This window comes from Anas platyrhynchos, chromosome 25 (genome assembly GCF_047663525.1).
Source record: "Anas platyrhynchos isolate ZD024472 breed Pekin duck chromosome 25, IASCAAS_PekinDuck_T2T, whole genome shotgun sequence".
In the NCBI taxonomy this organism is placed as follows: domain Eukaryota; kingdom Metazoa; phylum Chordata; class Aves; order Anseriformes; family Anatidae; genus Anas; species Anas platyrhynchos.
In genome coordinates, this window is record NC_092611.1 from 7,485,003 (window position 1) to 7,499,057 (window position 14,055).

A 14,055-nucleotide genomic window follows, 5' to 3' on the forward strand; every position below is an offset into this window, starting at 1 on the left:
ATCTAACATTGAAAAGAGGAGCTTCCTTTAAAGATGTAGATTGCATTGTAGGAAATGAGAGGCAATAATCAAAGGAAGTTCTTCGGTCTCATTATCAGCTCTCACCGTCTCCTTTCTCACAGTGGAGTACTTCTGTGTACCCAGCACAGCCCCTCTCCATTCAATTCATTAGACCGAAGCCTGCCTGCCTCTCATCATCGCAGCCCCTGCACGGCCACCATCACCTCTCCCAAGGCAGCGTGGATTTTGCCTTGACTTTTAAACGAGTCGTTTTCCAACCGAGCCAAAGCCACGGCTCCTGGCCCTCCGAAATCACTCGCTGTAAAAGCTTGCCTTTGTCCTGCCGCAGTCGGAGCGTACTGATTGGAAGAGGAATCATTCCCATGGATTCAGGAGCCTTTGAATGGGATTGCAGACACTCATTTCCCTCCCTCACCTGTGTGCCGGTGATATCCAAGCCATTTATAAACCAGCTTCAGCCAGGGAATGTGCTCAGCCTGGCCAGCGAGACTGGCGTAGCCACGCCAGGTCAGGACACCAGGCTAAGATGAGAAGGTGTAAATGCTCCCAATTAGTGATGAGAAATCTTTCATGCTAATGGCTGAACGGGCTCTGTCAGGACGTGGAGAAGGACACTTAGGTTCCCTTTCAAGAAAACCCTAAGCAGGCGTTTACATCCCATTGCTCCCAGTGAATGGGGTGGACAGAGGTACAGAAATGTTTTGCTGTCTCCATTGCTGTGCAGGCTGAGCACGGTGCCTGTCAGAGAAGTGTTCCCCCACTTTGCATGTGTTCAAAATGGCTGCGTAAAGCAAATGAGAGTAGAAACGCAACCCCCCAGGTTTCAGAAAGCAGCGTGCTTTACTGATTCTGGTTGAACTTTTCAGAAAGCACCGAAGGAACGAGCGGGTCGGACTCGGGGCAGCTCTCTGAGTCACTCTGCGCATCCACCTCTGTGCCATTTTCCCCCCCCCGGGCTTTCAGTGCCAGCTGCCGTTTCTGCAGAAGTCAGTTTCTGCGAGCAGACGTGGGGAGAGCCGTGCCCATCCTGACCTGCTGCCCATCTGCAGCACGCACCCATCCTCCCTTCCCCGCTGCAAAGGTCGCTCAGCGTTAGTGCAAGTGTGCAGCAAACCCTTCCTCCCTGGAGAGCTAATGCTTTCCAGGCATGCTCCACCAGCAGCTTGTCCCGGGGCTGTTTGTGTGTGTGTTTTCCTTCTCAGTGTCTCCACTTTGCAGAACCTCATATTCCCATCACGTGCTAGCTCACCCCACAAAGCAGAATCCGTCCTCCCTCGCGTCCCTTCCTGCTCCCAAAGCGTGTGGGACCGAGCACGGCACAGGGCAGAAATCTGGAGCTGTAAATCTGCCACCAGCAGCCACCTTTGGCCTTAGCTTCACCTACAGACACAGGCTCTGGTGACAGGTGATTTCACTGTATCACCTTAGGTGAAAGGAGATGTTGAAATATGGGATTTTTTGCGCCTTCCTCTCCTCTCCTATATATGACGCATTCGAAGGTGAGAAAAAATAATTTCCCTCCCCCAAACCCTGCGAGTTTTAAAACTGCTATCACGTTTTGTAAGTCACAGAATCATAGGGTGGTTTGGGTTTCTCACCCAGGTCTAGGCAACCCCTCCTTTAGCCCCTGTTTCTGTAACCTTTACAAGCCAAACCAGCAGCACAGAGTATCTAGGAAATAACGGAGGCCCCGTCCTCCAGCCAAACACCGCTACTGGTGCTGCTCGGCCTCCCCTTCTGCCGTGGGGACTTTGTTCCCTGTGCCAGGGGTATTTCTGCAGCTGGGAAGAGAAGGAGAGGGCTTCTTCCATCCCTGCAACTATCTCATTCACGTGCAGTTAGTCTACGATGCTGAAGATGCTGCCAGGTACATATGGACAGGCACAGGCACACATTTATACACACGTACACAAGCACGCACCCCTACAATATACACAATGAACTATACAGGATACGTACAGTTGACATGAAGCAGCAATTTGTGGCCACTGTGTGGTTCTCTTTTTTTTTTCTTTCTTTCTTTATAACACAAACCAAAGCATCAGAAGCAGCAGCAGAAGCCAGGAGAGCTCGCTGGTTCGGAAAAGAACCCGGGGCCTGGAAAACACCACTCAAATGGGGGTTAATCCCCATCCCAAGCAGGCAGCGAGCTCCTGCACAGCTCCTGCGGTGCCAACAGGACACCCAGCAAAGCCCCCCAGACCCCCGTGGAGACGAGCAGTGCTTTGGGGAAAGCGCTGCCTCTGTGCGTTGTCTTGTGAGGCCTGCTTCTGTGGTTTCGTCTACAAGATGCACCCCACTGCATGGCTGAACACACAGGATGTGAGCCACTGGGGTCAGGAAATGAATGGGCTCGGCGCTGCTCACTGCGCCGTGAGAAGTGCCCAGCAGATGAAAGGTTCATCCAGCGTAATGTGCCTCTAAGGAGTTCTTTTCCTAGCCTATGCCCAGCAGCCACTTGGAGATGGAGGGAGCCAAACTTTGCATTTGGCCCCAAATAGCCTGAAGGCCACCACTAAGCCAGTCCTCATTTAGATTTCATTTTCTTAAAGCATTTATACTTCAGCCTCCACAACACGGAGTGATTTCCAGCACTAAGTAGTGCATTATCGTGAAAGTATTTGAGTTCGTTTGATTTTTTTAAGCACAGAAGACCTTGACTCTCCTATGCTCAGGTCTGGCTTCCCCAAATAACCACCTAAACCTATTCCAGAGGATGCCCAAGGTTCCTAAGCTTCAGTTTTAGGCAGCTGAGTTCAGCACGCCTAGGTTTGCCATCTGCTCTCCCCAAAAGACGCCCAAGCCCTTCATTCATCAGCCATTTGGGCTGGCAGAGTTGATAGATTGGGGAAAAAAGCACAGACAAGGCAAGCCCTTAGTTCTTTTAAATGCGTTTGGCAAGACGTTACCTCTTAGTCTTAGTGTAGGGTTTGACAGCACAGAAGGACTGAGCATTGGGTCAGATACGTTTTAATCCTGGCCTTCAGCGGGTGTTAACAATCCCACAGATCTTGTGCTTGCTGTAGCTCCATCAAGGGCCGCACTAAGGCCACCAGCGTGTTATGGAGAGGTTTCAAAGAGAGCACTGTGAAGCCACGGTAAAATCAATGGGAGCACACTTACGGCCTGTAATCAAATCAGAGCCAATACAGCACAGACGAGTCCGATCGTATTGATTTTTGAAGGAAATGGAGAGAACCTGAGGATGTAAGTTCCTGCAAGAGTCCAGCCAAATAGAGGTTGGGGGCTGTTACTGAGCTGCATCCTCTGCATTCTCTTACTGGGAAGCCAAAAAGCATCCAGCAGAAGTGGGAAATCCCCCTTCTCCCTTCTAGATTAAAAAAAAAAAAAGCTTAAAGTTTCAGCATTACAATCTTGTCTCTGGCCTGCTGTTTGGGGTTCCCCTCTTCCCCAGCCTGCAGTGATGGCTATTTAATACCTTAATAGTATAATAGTTTGAGTTTAGCCCAGGTTGAAAACCCAGGAATTTGTCAGGAAGGATAGGAGCAAGCCGTTATCAGGCAAATTACTTGTGTGTTTTTTCTCTGAGCAGCTCTGGGATGAGCAGACTTATAAACCAGTTTACCAGATCGTGTAAGAGTGTGAAACAAGCAAATCTTGGTGCCTAATTCCTTTGATTTGTAGCTGAGCTTATTGCTTACGAGTTAATTGAACTTGGAGGGAAACCACAGAGGAATAGGTGGAAGCAAAATCTGCCCCTTTTTCCTTTGTGCAGTTTCTCCAGCAGGAAGTACCCCCATGCGAGCTTACATGTGCACAACTGGAAGGCCTCAGAATTTGTCCTGCAGTCACCGTAACCTACGTTTTGAACAAGAGCCAGCTTGTGAAATCACTGGGATCGCTGCCATTCATTTCCTTAGACCTGAATGCAGAGGTCGCAGCCTCCACGTTTTAAAAGTGACCAAGTCTAAGAACAGCTGGGCCATCTTTCGGTGGCAGAAGAAGGTGCCATTGTATCTGCTCCGTGGGTGGGAAAGCTCCTTGTTTTTGTTTGGTGGCTCTTTTCTCCATTCATTCGTCCCAGGTGCTTGCTGTTGAAGCTGTGGCTCGCCCCCGAGCAGCTGCGGACCCTCGGCCAGGTGCCCAGGTGAGCGTGGCCCTAAAATCACACCGTGACCTCCGGTGCCTTCATGTTAGCTGCACTTTTCTTCAGAGTTAAAGCCCCCTTTAACTGCCAGAGGGCTTTCCTTGGGTATTGTATGCAAGGAAAAACAGACCCCAGCCAAAAGGTTCAGGGACAGTCGCAGGGCTGCCGGGGTAAGGACTCTTCCCGGAGGAGTTTGGGCGGAAGCTCTTTGACCATGAAGACCAAAATCTGCGTGCACTGCATGAATGAACCTTTATTCTGTGATCAAATGGACACCAGATGCTGGGATTAAAACGGAAACTTTTCCCTACGGTCCTGGGAAGGCAGAAGAAGATCTGAACGTGGGCCACTTCCAAGCTCAGCAGTGTCTGAAAGCTCCTTCGCTGCGATCTCTGGCAGTTCTCCTCCTCGCCGGTGCAGCGGTGGTGGGTGACTGGAGGTTCAGCTGCTGGTGGCATGGGAACATCTTCACACAAACAGGTCACTTCTGAGTTCTGGAGCCAAGCCGAAAGACACGTGAATGACCAAATATCAGAGAGTTTTATAACCTCCGCCTGCCGCAATCACACATCCTGCACGCCTTGGATTTTTGTGCTGAGAGGGGGCAAAGCTCTGTATGTGCCCTATATGCCTGACCCCAGGAGCTCCTCTTCAAGCTCTGCTTTCATTCCCTGCAGTCCTCAAGCCCTGACTGATTTTCCTTTCCTAGGGCTCGGCGTGCCCAAGGAGCCTGGCTGTGGAAGCTCTGGGGGATGGCACACTGGGTTCAGCTCTTGAACTAACAGTATATGAGAAGGGAAAATGTATAGTAAACAACCCTCTGCTACTGCCGTTTATTCAACAGGGTTTTTGAGATGTAGGTGGTTTGATTTTTTTTTTTTTTCCTACTCAAACCCTAGTTTCTCGTCTTTTGGGTAGTGTTATAGTGAGAACCGATGGTTTGTTCTCGTGGAAATAGATGGAGCATTCGAAGAAACAGCTCCCTACTAGCTCTGAGCAGATTTAACACCCCTGCAAAGCTACCATCTGCCACCAAGGAAAGGAAATTAAAGCAAGATGCCTGAGATTCAGACAGCTGCCAGGGCTTGACAACCTCTCCTTTGCTTTCTCTTTCCCACTGAACAGAGCTCTGTTCTAGGTAAGCGTCAGCAGAACAGAAAACCAAAAAGAAGTGTGGGTATCGCGCCGTTAAAAGAGCATTTCGACAACTTCTTGAACACGAGGAACTCGGGCTTGTTTGGGGTTTTGTGTTTACCATCGGTAATTGGCAGCCCGGGGGCTATAACTGGCGTTTCAGTATCATGGATTTAGATGGGGGAAAACCGTGCTTTACAGATGAGGATTTTCCTTCTGCTAACAAAAGCAGTGTTACACTAGGCAGGTGGATTCACTGCTGGCAGAAAGCAGAAGGGACACTTGGGTCTCTGTAATGTCAGGAAAAGGGATCGGTGTGAGCAGGGACAGCATTTAGATAAAGAAGGAAGGAGTTTTATAGGACTTTAGGAGTTTTAGAGGAACCTCCCACGAATTTATAAACAGCTGCACATTTAGATTGTGATTCTTTCCTGTATTTCTCCAGAGGGTTGCCAGGTTCCAGCCATAGCTGGAGGTGGAAGGACACACACGTGGCACTGCACAGGGACGTCCCCTGGGCTGGGACAGCTCTGTGACAGCACCAGCCCTAAAATCTTCTCCCCCTTTCTGGAGGTGTGCTGCTCCCAGCAAGCCGGATGGACAGAAATGACCAGCCAAGCTTGTTGGTTTGGGGTATTTGGGGATCCTTTAATCTAAAACAGTCAAAAAGTTGTGGGGGAAAAAGCAAACAAGCCCGAACTTGGTTTCATCAGCTCAGCACAGTGAGAGGCCTTTGTAGGGTGAAAAAGACTGGGAACCCATAAAGGCATTCAGGATTATTCTCACCCTAATAAGAGAGATGACTCCCCATAAGCATGCTGCTTTGCTAATGTGCTTAACACGTGAAACCCAGAACTCCCTGGAAGGAGCTGGACCAAGCTGAGCACTACCAAGGTGCTGTTCGTTACGGAAAAGGATCGACAGTTCCAGAGACACGAACTATTTACCACTATTATTAAAATTCATAACATGACTCAGTCGGATGTTTTCATCCCTAATGAGCTTAGATAATGTTTTCATCTCTAATGAGCTCAGATAATTCCAACATGAAATGTTACTGCAGATGCTGCCTTTTTTTTTCCTTCCTTTATAAGTGATGTCCCGACCGTGCAACTGCTGACATTCCTGCTTAAATTTCTGCCCTCCAAGTCCCCGAACATAATTATTACCTACAAAAAGATGAGTCTTGCATCAAAAAATTTTGAAGACAAAATGTGGCAATTTCAGGCAACAATAGGAGCAGAAGCAAGACGAGAAAGATTTTTTTCTTCTAATGTTCAGCGAGCGGGACAGGAGAATTAGCTTGTTCCTTGTTCTTTCCCTGGATCTGTCTTGTTCTAAGTTTAGCTACTAAACCTGCTCGTGCCGTGGTTTTCTTTCTGTGAACAGTGACTGCCTGAGCTGACGCTGTTGAATTTTGTGGGCTGCAAGCTGTAAAGCACTCTGAAAGTCGTAGCGACTTCTTAGGGGTGCACAGGGTAATATTTACCTTTGAATTACGGAAAATTTTGCTATGTGCCTAAGCGAGCCCCTGTCTCTTTAAGTCATTAAATATGTAACTGGAATACAGACACAAATAAATTATTTAAAGTTATTTCGAGTTGTGTGTGGGAGGTGGGTGGGAGTTGAAGTTGCTACTTGGTGGTTAGAGCAGCCTTTAGCCTTTACATTTCTCCCCGCTTTTGCACAAGCATTATTTTTTTTTAACTCCCCTGGCTGATACAGACTAACGAGCTGGCTTGGAGCAAACTTTTTGGGGGGTTGTGAGATTTTTGCGTAATTTGAAAGTTTTCTCCGGCCCGTTGATGCACCTTGAAGATGTCGGTTTGCAGCCACACACCTCATGCTTCACGTGGCTTTGCAGGCTCCTGGCTCCTGTTCTTTTTATTTAAGGGTTAAAATGCATCATTTCCATGGGGTCCTAATGGCTTCTTGCATAAAACTTCATCTGCCCAGAGCCAAAAACTCAAAAATAGCTCCTAACCCTGAATTACGACCCTGTAAATGTCCCTTAATGAACCCAAAACTCAACACCGATTTCCCTCCCCATCTATCACCCACCCAGACACAGCGGTACCCAGGTACCAAACCTTCCTGCTGCAGGAGGCAGGGCAAATTACCTACGCCTTGATATCGAGTTTGCCCTTTTGACACTCTTCTCTACCTTTTATTTCCTCTGTTGGTTAGACAAAACTCTTAGCAAGGCAATTTTGCCATTTCAACACCAACAGAAAAAGTTTAGCCGCTGGATTTCGCATGAACAGGGTTTCATTTCAGAGAGGCCCAAGCAAACAGCAGTGCTAGAAAATGAAAAGCAACGATTCCCTGAAAAAAAAAAACAAAACTGATCAGAAGGGTTGATACGGGATCGAAAAATGCAGTTGCAGTCAGTGTAGATCTGCTTTGAGAAGAAACTACAGCCTCACACGCTGCGGCCAGTTACACACCCTGACATTTTGAGAGCTGAATATATCATTCCTGTAATCGCCTCTAAATTTGTGCTTGCTTCTGAGTTGCCTCCCTCAAGCTCAGTGCGAGCCCAGCATACATTTTCTGTCTCTCCCTGCAGGTATAATCTGTAAGGCCCCCATACAGCACGACCGCAGTCAGATTTTGTTGTCTGGACGTAAAAAATGCTCAGCATTTTAAAAACCATTTCTCAAGTCAATAGAAATCTACTGAAGTTTTCAAAATGCCAGTCTTTCTAAGGACATCCAGCTTACGCTCAGCAGATTTAAATGAAGCTGCTTGATCAATCCTCAGAGACCTTTATACACCACTGAAAAAGGGAAGAAAATTCTGGTTCCTCTCAACTAGTTTTTACGATATTTGCATTAATAATGCATCTTCTGGTAGAACCCAAAAGCCCCTTTCTGCTACCGAGGTCACAAGTTAGGAAGCACTGCTCATAAATATATTGATGCCCCCACAAAAAGCTCCACCCAAGCACTGGAGAGGTAACACCGTGTGAGTGCAGAGAAAATGCAAGGAAAGATGGGGACTGTAGCACAGAGAGAAGTGCCCAGCTCAGCACCCCATACAGAGATGGGCTTTGCAAGGCAAATTGGAGCACAGGACCCCACCTCACCTACCCACAGAGCTTCCCAGGACAGGATTAGTCCTGGTAATGTGCCATATTTAATCTAACACATTGGGGTCCTTTTAAAATCCCATCCCAGGTGCTCCAGCATGCACAGGAAGATAAAGTCATGGAAGGTTTTGTTCTGCTGAAGGACGTAGAGCAGAGAGCGAGGAAATTCAGCCTGGATGAAAGGAAGGAATATAACCTGGGTTGGCTGAGTGATGAATATGAATCTCATGCCCTTGCCAGAGCATCATGACTAGCAAAAGTGGCCGTATGTGGGCCTCCAGGAGCCCGGTGCTGTTACCTCCCTTGATGTGGCTGCCAAAGCTCCGTGCTCTGTCTCTGCGGACCCTGGCTTCCATCCCTGCCTCCATCCCTGCAAAAACCTCCTTCCCTGAGCAGCCAGAAGGGAATGCAATTAAGGTTGCCTTGTGCACTTCATAAAGGCTAATGCATGAAAATGAGCAGAGACAAATTACAGCAGAGTATTAGGAAGAACATTTCTAATTGGAAGGTCGGCTGGCCTCGTTCCTTCAGCCTTTGAGAACTGAGCTGGAGAAAGCAAAGGAGAGTGTGTTGCTGGGAACGGTGCTGTGCTGTCTGGGAGATGGGCAGGGTGAGTAATATGGAAACTCCTTTTCGACAAGATAATGCACTTCTTCAGTCTTGCTCAGGAAACCCAGGCACAGCTTCTGGCACTTTATTCAGGAACCTGTGTCCCTGAGAACTGAAAACCTTTTTTTTTTTGGTAGTTTTTGCAAAGCCATTTTCCCTCTGTCTCTGTGGCACAGTTTAGGATGCTAGCAGAGGCTTTATTGATTCAGGAGAAAGAAATATCTCCTGTCCTGAAACTCTCAGTCACTGCTGGAACTGGGCTCCGATCCTTGCTAACGGATTTGGCTCTTCTTTTTGGTTTGTTTTCAGTTTGGCTGTGACTTCATCTTGAATTACAAAAATACCACATGCACACACTGAAAAAAAAAAAAAAAAAGAAAAAAAAAACCACACCACTACTGTTCTCAATGTTTCCTTCCGTGAAGAGCCAGATCCTCTGCCTGCTCTGGCCTTCTTTCCAACCAGACCCTGTGGGCTTGGGTAGTGTCTGTAGTTCAGCTCCACGAGGGAAGGTGGGAAGCCATCACCTGGAGCCTGCCCCCAGTCTTGGCACTGCTTAGGATCACCTTGACTTATTCGAGGGGGGTACAAGGTGGCTCTGACCTTGGGTAGGCCCCAGACAGGTCGCTTTTTCCCCCTCTGCCTGTCTTCTGATCCATTAAATGGGAATATCCCACTGATAACCCTAAGAAAAACCAGCAGGCTTTTTCGTGAGAGCGTAGCTGGGAATTAACATATTTGGTGATTAAAACTGTTTCAGGGTTCATTCATTCCTAAACGGGGAATGTGAGGTGAACCTGCATTTGCATGCACGATTTTATTCTGTTCCTCCTATCTGCCAAGGCAGCTGGGGGGGAGCAGGGGGCAGGAGGAGAAATAACAGTGTTATGCTGGAGTGTGAGTACCTCTCACACATACCGGGGGAAAAAAAATAAATCATCAGCTGGTGGTTAAATAAGCCTTTGTGTAATTTTCATCTCTGATTTTCCACTCTGAGTCACCACGATTTACATGTTATCTAACAGGCAGAGCCCCAGGCTGATGTTCCTGTCTGTTCTGGGTGGTGCTGGGGGGCAGAGAGCAGCTCCTGGGGCATCCAGAGGTGCTCCCATGCAGAAGGAGTTAATGGCGAGCCACAATAGCTGTCACCAGACAATTGGGTTATAAAGAGCAGCAGTTACCAAAATACATTTTAGCCTGCAGCAGGCGGGAACAATGCAGCTATTGTATTGTGACCACAGAACTTGGCACATGATAAGCTTGAAAGGGAATCGTGTTTTGTTTATTAGGGAAGTGATGGAATCCATCGCAAGGTTATTGTTTGCCTCCTTTTGAAGCAAAGCCCATCCCCTTTGGGGAAGGTGTTTGCAATCCTGGGGGCAGAGGCTGAAGGGGATTTTCAGTGGTGTTACCTTTGCTCCACCAGAGATAGTCAGGAGGATACCATAATTAACCTGCATTCCAATGACCCTTCAGAAATGACCCCATAATTTCCACAAAGGCAATGAAAGAGCTGAAACCTTAAGGAAGTTCTGCAGAAGAGCAGCTCAGGATTTTCTATTTTCATCAGAAAACCCACTCCCTAAAAATAAATCCTGATGGGAAAGCAGGGTATTTTGAGCAATTTTTAACGCCAGCATGTCTTGTTTGCAAACATGTAGTTCGCAGACCCCAAAAAAAAAAAAAGAAAAAAAAAAAGAGTTGATTTTCAGACTACATAAATGCTCAGTCCTCATGGAAATGGACAAGGTGTGGGGCTGTCACTGATTTGGCTTTTACCCAGGATTTTGTGTTCCAGTCTTAAACGTCACCCGTCACTTCTCTGCAGCTCCCCATGCATTACACCATCGATCCCAGCTCGAATTTTGTACATCCCTTTGGCCACGAGCGATGTATGGGGCAGCCTGGAACCTCTGCTGAGGGGCTGGCACGGGAGGCAAAAGGTTTCCAGCAACCAAGGGATGAGCTTTTTGTGCACCAGGTAACTGAGGGGTGCCAGGATGGTGTAAAGGGGACAAAGAAAAGTGGTTCGGTCACCTGGCAGAGTAATTCAGATGCACTTTTTGGCTCAAGAAAGGTGCAAGGTTATGGGCAGAGGAAGACAGCTGCTGTGTGCCTGCTTTTATTCTGGTTTCAGGCACTCACTGCTCGCCATGGAATGGGAAAAATAATAGTCTGCATCGGCCTTTTATCTAATTTAACCATTCTCTAGTATCTCACAGATCAGGTGCCAAATTCATCAATAAAATAAAAAAATCTGCAGTGGATTAGAATGCTCACCGTGAAGGTTTTCCCAGCAAATACAGCCTTTCACCTTTTCTGTATGAATAATGTCTGAGTTCACTCAAGCCACCTTGGTTTGGGAGAAGAGGAACATGCTGGGGGTTTTAATACAGAGAGCAGATCTGTGGATGGTGGTGGGTTATCCAAAAATGCTTTTGCCAGGTTCCCCGTTAATGGATGTACAGGCTGGACGGCTACAGATAATTAGCCACATCCCCACCATAAATTACTATACATTTCTTGTTCCTGTGGGGAACGGCCAGAGCTTGTGGGATGGAAGAATTGCAGTTTCTGACCCTTCTGGACTCCATCTCACAACTTCTCCAGAGCACTGCAGAATTTAGGGCTCAAGACTAATGACAGAAGATCACGAGATTGGCTTAAAGGCAGCTGGATTTAAAAAACATAACATTAACTTGAAAATAACTTTTTTCTTCGTGGTCTCTAAGGTTTTAGGATACACTTTGGTTGTTTTCTTCAGCTTTTCTCCCCAGCCGGGAAGCTGATTGACGCTGTTTATTCTAATGAAACTCATTGATTCTGAAATAATCACTTGATATTAGGAGCTGTGCCATTAAAAAAAAAAAAAAAAGAAAAAAGAAAGAAAATTACAGGAGTGAGGAACTCCAGTATTAGGAATACGAAAGGACTTTTAAATTTTTTCAAAGGTTATTATGCCCTCGACACTTTGCTGATTTTTTAAAGTGCATAATTTCATTTGAGTCACTTCCCCTATAAATTACATGCTTAAAAACCTGCTGATGTTGCCTCCAATATCAAGAAAAACATCTCACTTTAGACTTTTTTTTTCCACCCCCCACAGTATCTCTATTTTACCTCAATAGATAATTTCAGGCAAAGAGGTTTTTTTTATTTTCTTTCCCTTAGGAGCAGCAGAGATGAACTCAGTTACAATTAGGTACCACATACGACGCAGAACTGTCTTAAATCTTTGGTCCTTCTGGTTGTTTTTCAACATAGAGCTTATTTTTCTGTGTTTGTAATTAACTTTGGGACTGGAATTACTCACGTTAAGCCAGGTTTAGCAGGGAGCAGTGCCCTCTCATCCTGTAAGGGTCAGACCAATTGGTGCAGAGGTCCCAAAGGCATTGGGAAGCCTCTGGGATTTTCTTCTGTGGGCCTCAGCGGGTTTGGGAAGAAATCTGTGGGACCCTAAAGAATAGCAGAGGCAGCCAGAGACCTGGCTACCTCCAAATTTTGCTTGGCATTCTTCCTCTGCAATGCAAAGCTTCTCCTTTAGAGAACAAGCCACTTCTACCTGCTTCCCACCTACTGTCCATCGGGGTACCCCAAAGTGCTCTGATTTCGGGACGTGGATGATGTGCAGCGGGAATGCACGAGATCTCACCCACATTGCTCAATTGCTAAACAACAGAGGCTCTGTACTCCTGCAAACACCCCACAGACAAAAATAGGGAAAACTCAAAGAGAAGTTGAAATGCGTTTATAGCCAGAATAGTCTCCACAAAGAATACTTTGCACAGTTTTACTATTGTTGTGGGCTTTTTTCCCCAGAAGCATCAGCAGTTCCTTAGGCGTATGATTTATAAGAGGCTAAAATCTAAATTATGCATCAAAAAAAAAAAAAGGGAGAGATGCAACTGGAGGGTAATAATGCATTTCAAAAATAACTTCGGATGCGTCGTTCAGAGCAGCAGCCTATAGCCAGGAGTGCCCAGTCAGCAAAGGCAGCAGAGGATTAAAAACTGCTCTTCCCTACGTAAAATAACTGGTAGAGATTTGGGGTTTTAAATTTGGCAGCAGCCGGCCTATATCCTGGAATCCTGGATCTATTTGGAGGACTTATCTGGGCCTGGTGATCCAGAAATACCCTAAACAAAACAGAAAACTCAGCCTTGCTCTCGGGGCAGCTGCCTTGGCAGTGCTGCCTCCCATCGCACCCGCCTGGACGTGGGGAGGACACTGCAGATCTGAGCCGTCTGAAATTATTTTTCAGACTGAAAAGAAAGAAACCTGTTGCAGACACGCTGCTACAATACAGCCCTGGGCAGACGTTTGTGGATATACAAATCCTGAAGCCATCGCTTTGAATTCTCTCAGTTCCCCTTAAGCTGTTCTGCACGCGTTAGGGCAGGTTTCTGGCTTCCTGCTTACCTTCACTGAAACGCAGGGAGGGGCGATCTTTTGCTAATAATTTCTATCAGGCTGCTTAGAAGGGGATTTAGGTGAGGATAAAGAAACTGTGAGTCACACGTAAAAGATGCTTCCATGGTTTAAGTTAGAAGAACTTCCCCCTCGGCTCTTCTGCTCACGTAGGTACCATACTATGACTAGTTCGTCTCTCACAGCTGATTTTTTTTTCTTTCTCTGCGTACTAGCTGGAAAGTGTTGTACTGTTATTTTTGTGACGGTGCTGTCGAAAGATCCTCAGATACCATCACACTGACATCACGCCGCCCAGGGGTTTGTAGGGCCGTGGGGAGCCTACACCAGAAAGGACAGAGCTCTCCGACCATAGGCACAGGAAAACAGAGGAGAGGAGCACTTTCGTGTAATCTTTGATGTCAGGAGGTGATGCTCACGTCTGGACCAGCAGTCTCAATTTTTTTTTCCAGTTAATGGTACTTATTAACTGGTACTTGTAGAGCATTGCTCATCTGACCTATTCGAAACGCAGGTTCCTACACTAGGCGCAGGTGCCTACACTGTGAATTGCGACGTGTAAGAGGAAGGGTGCCACCTTACGAGATTCGTGCCCTTCACTGAAACCACCCACAGAGTGAGCAATTGGTGCCACGGCTCTGGAGCAAAGCCCCTCAGACTTTAC

At 47.0% G+C, this 14,055-nt stretch overlaps 2 protein-coding genes across 2 annotated transcripts in view; one reads left to right on the plus strand and one right to left on the minus strand.

Annotated features, from left to right (window-relative positions):
• UBASH3B (ubiquitin associated and SH3 domain containing B) overlaps positions 1 to 14,055 on the plus strand; it is a 66,333-nt gene that overhangs the window by 12,603 nt on the left and 39,675 nt on the right. The window lies entirely within an intron of this gene.
• BSX (brain specific homeobox) overlaps positions 2,883 to 14,055 on the minus strand; it is a 94,037-nt gene continuing 82,864 nt past the window's right edge. The window contains exon 6 of the transcript XR_011804863.1: positions 2,883 to 4,623. The gene's annotated coding sequence lies outside the window, so the exon portion shown is untranslated. The remainder of the gene's footprint in view (positions 4,624 to 14,055) is intronic.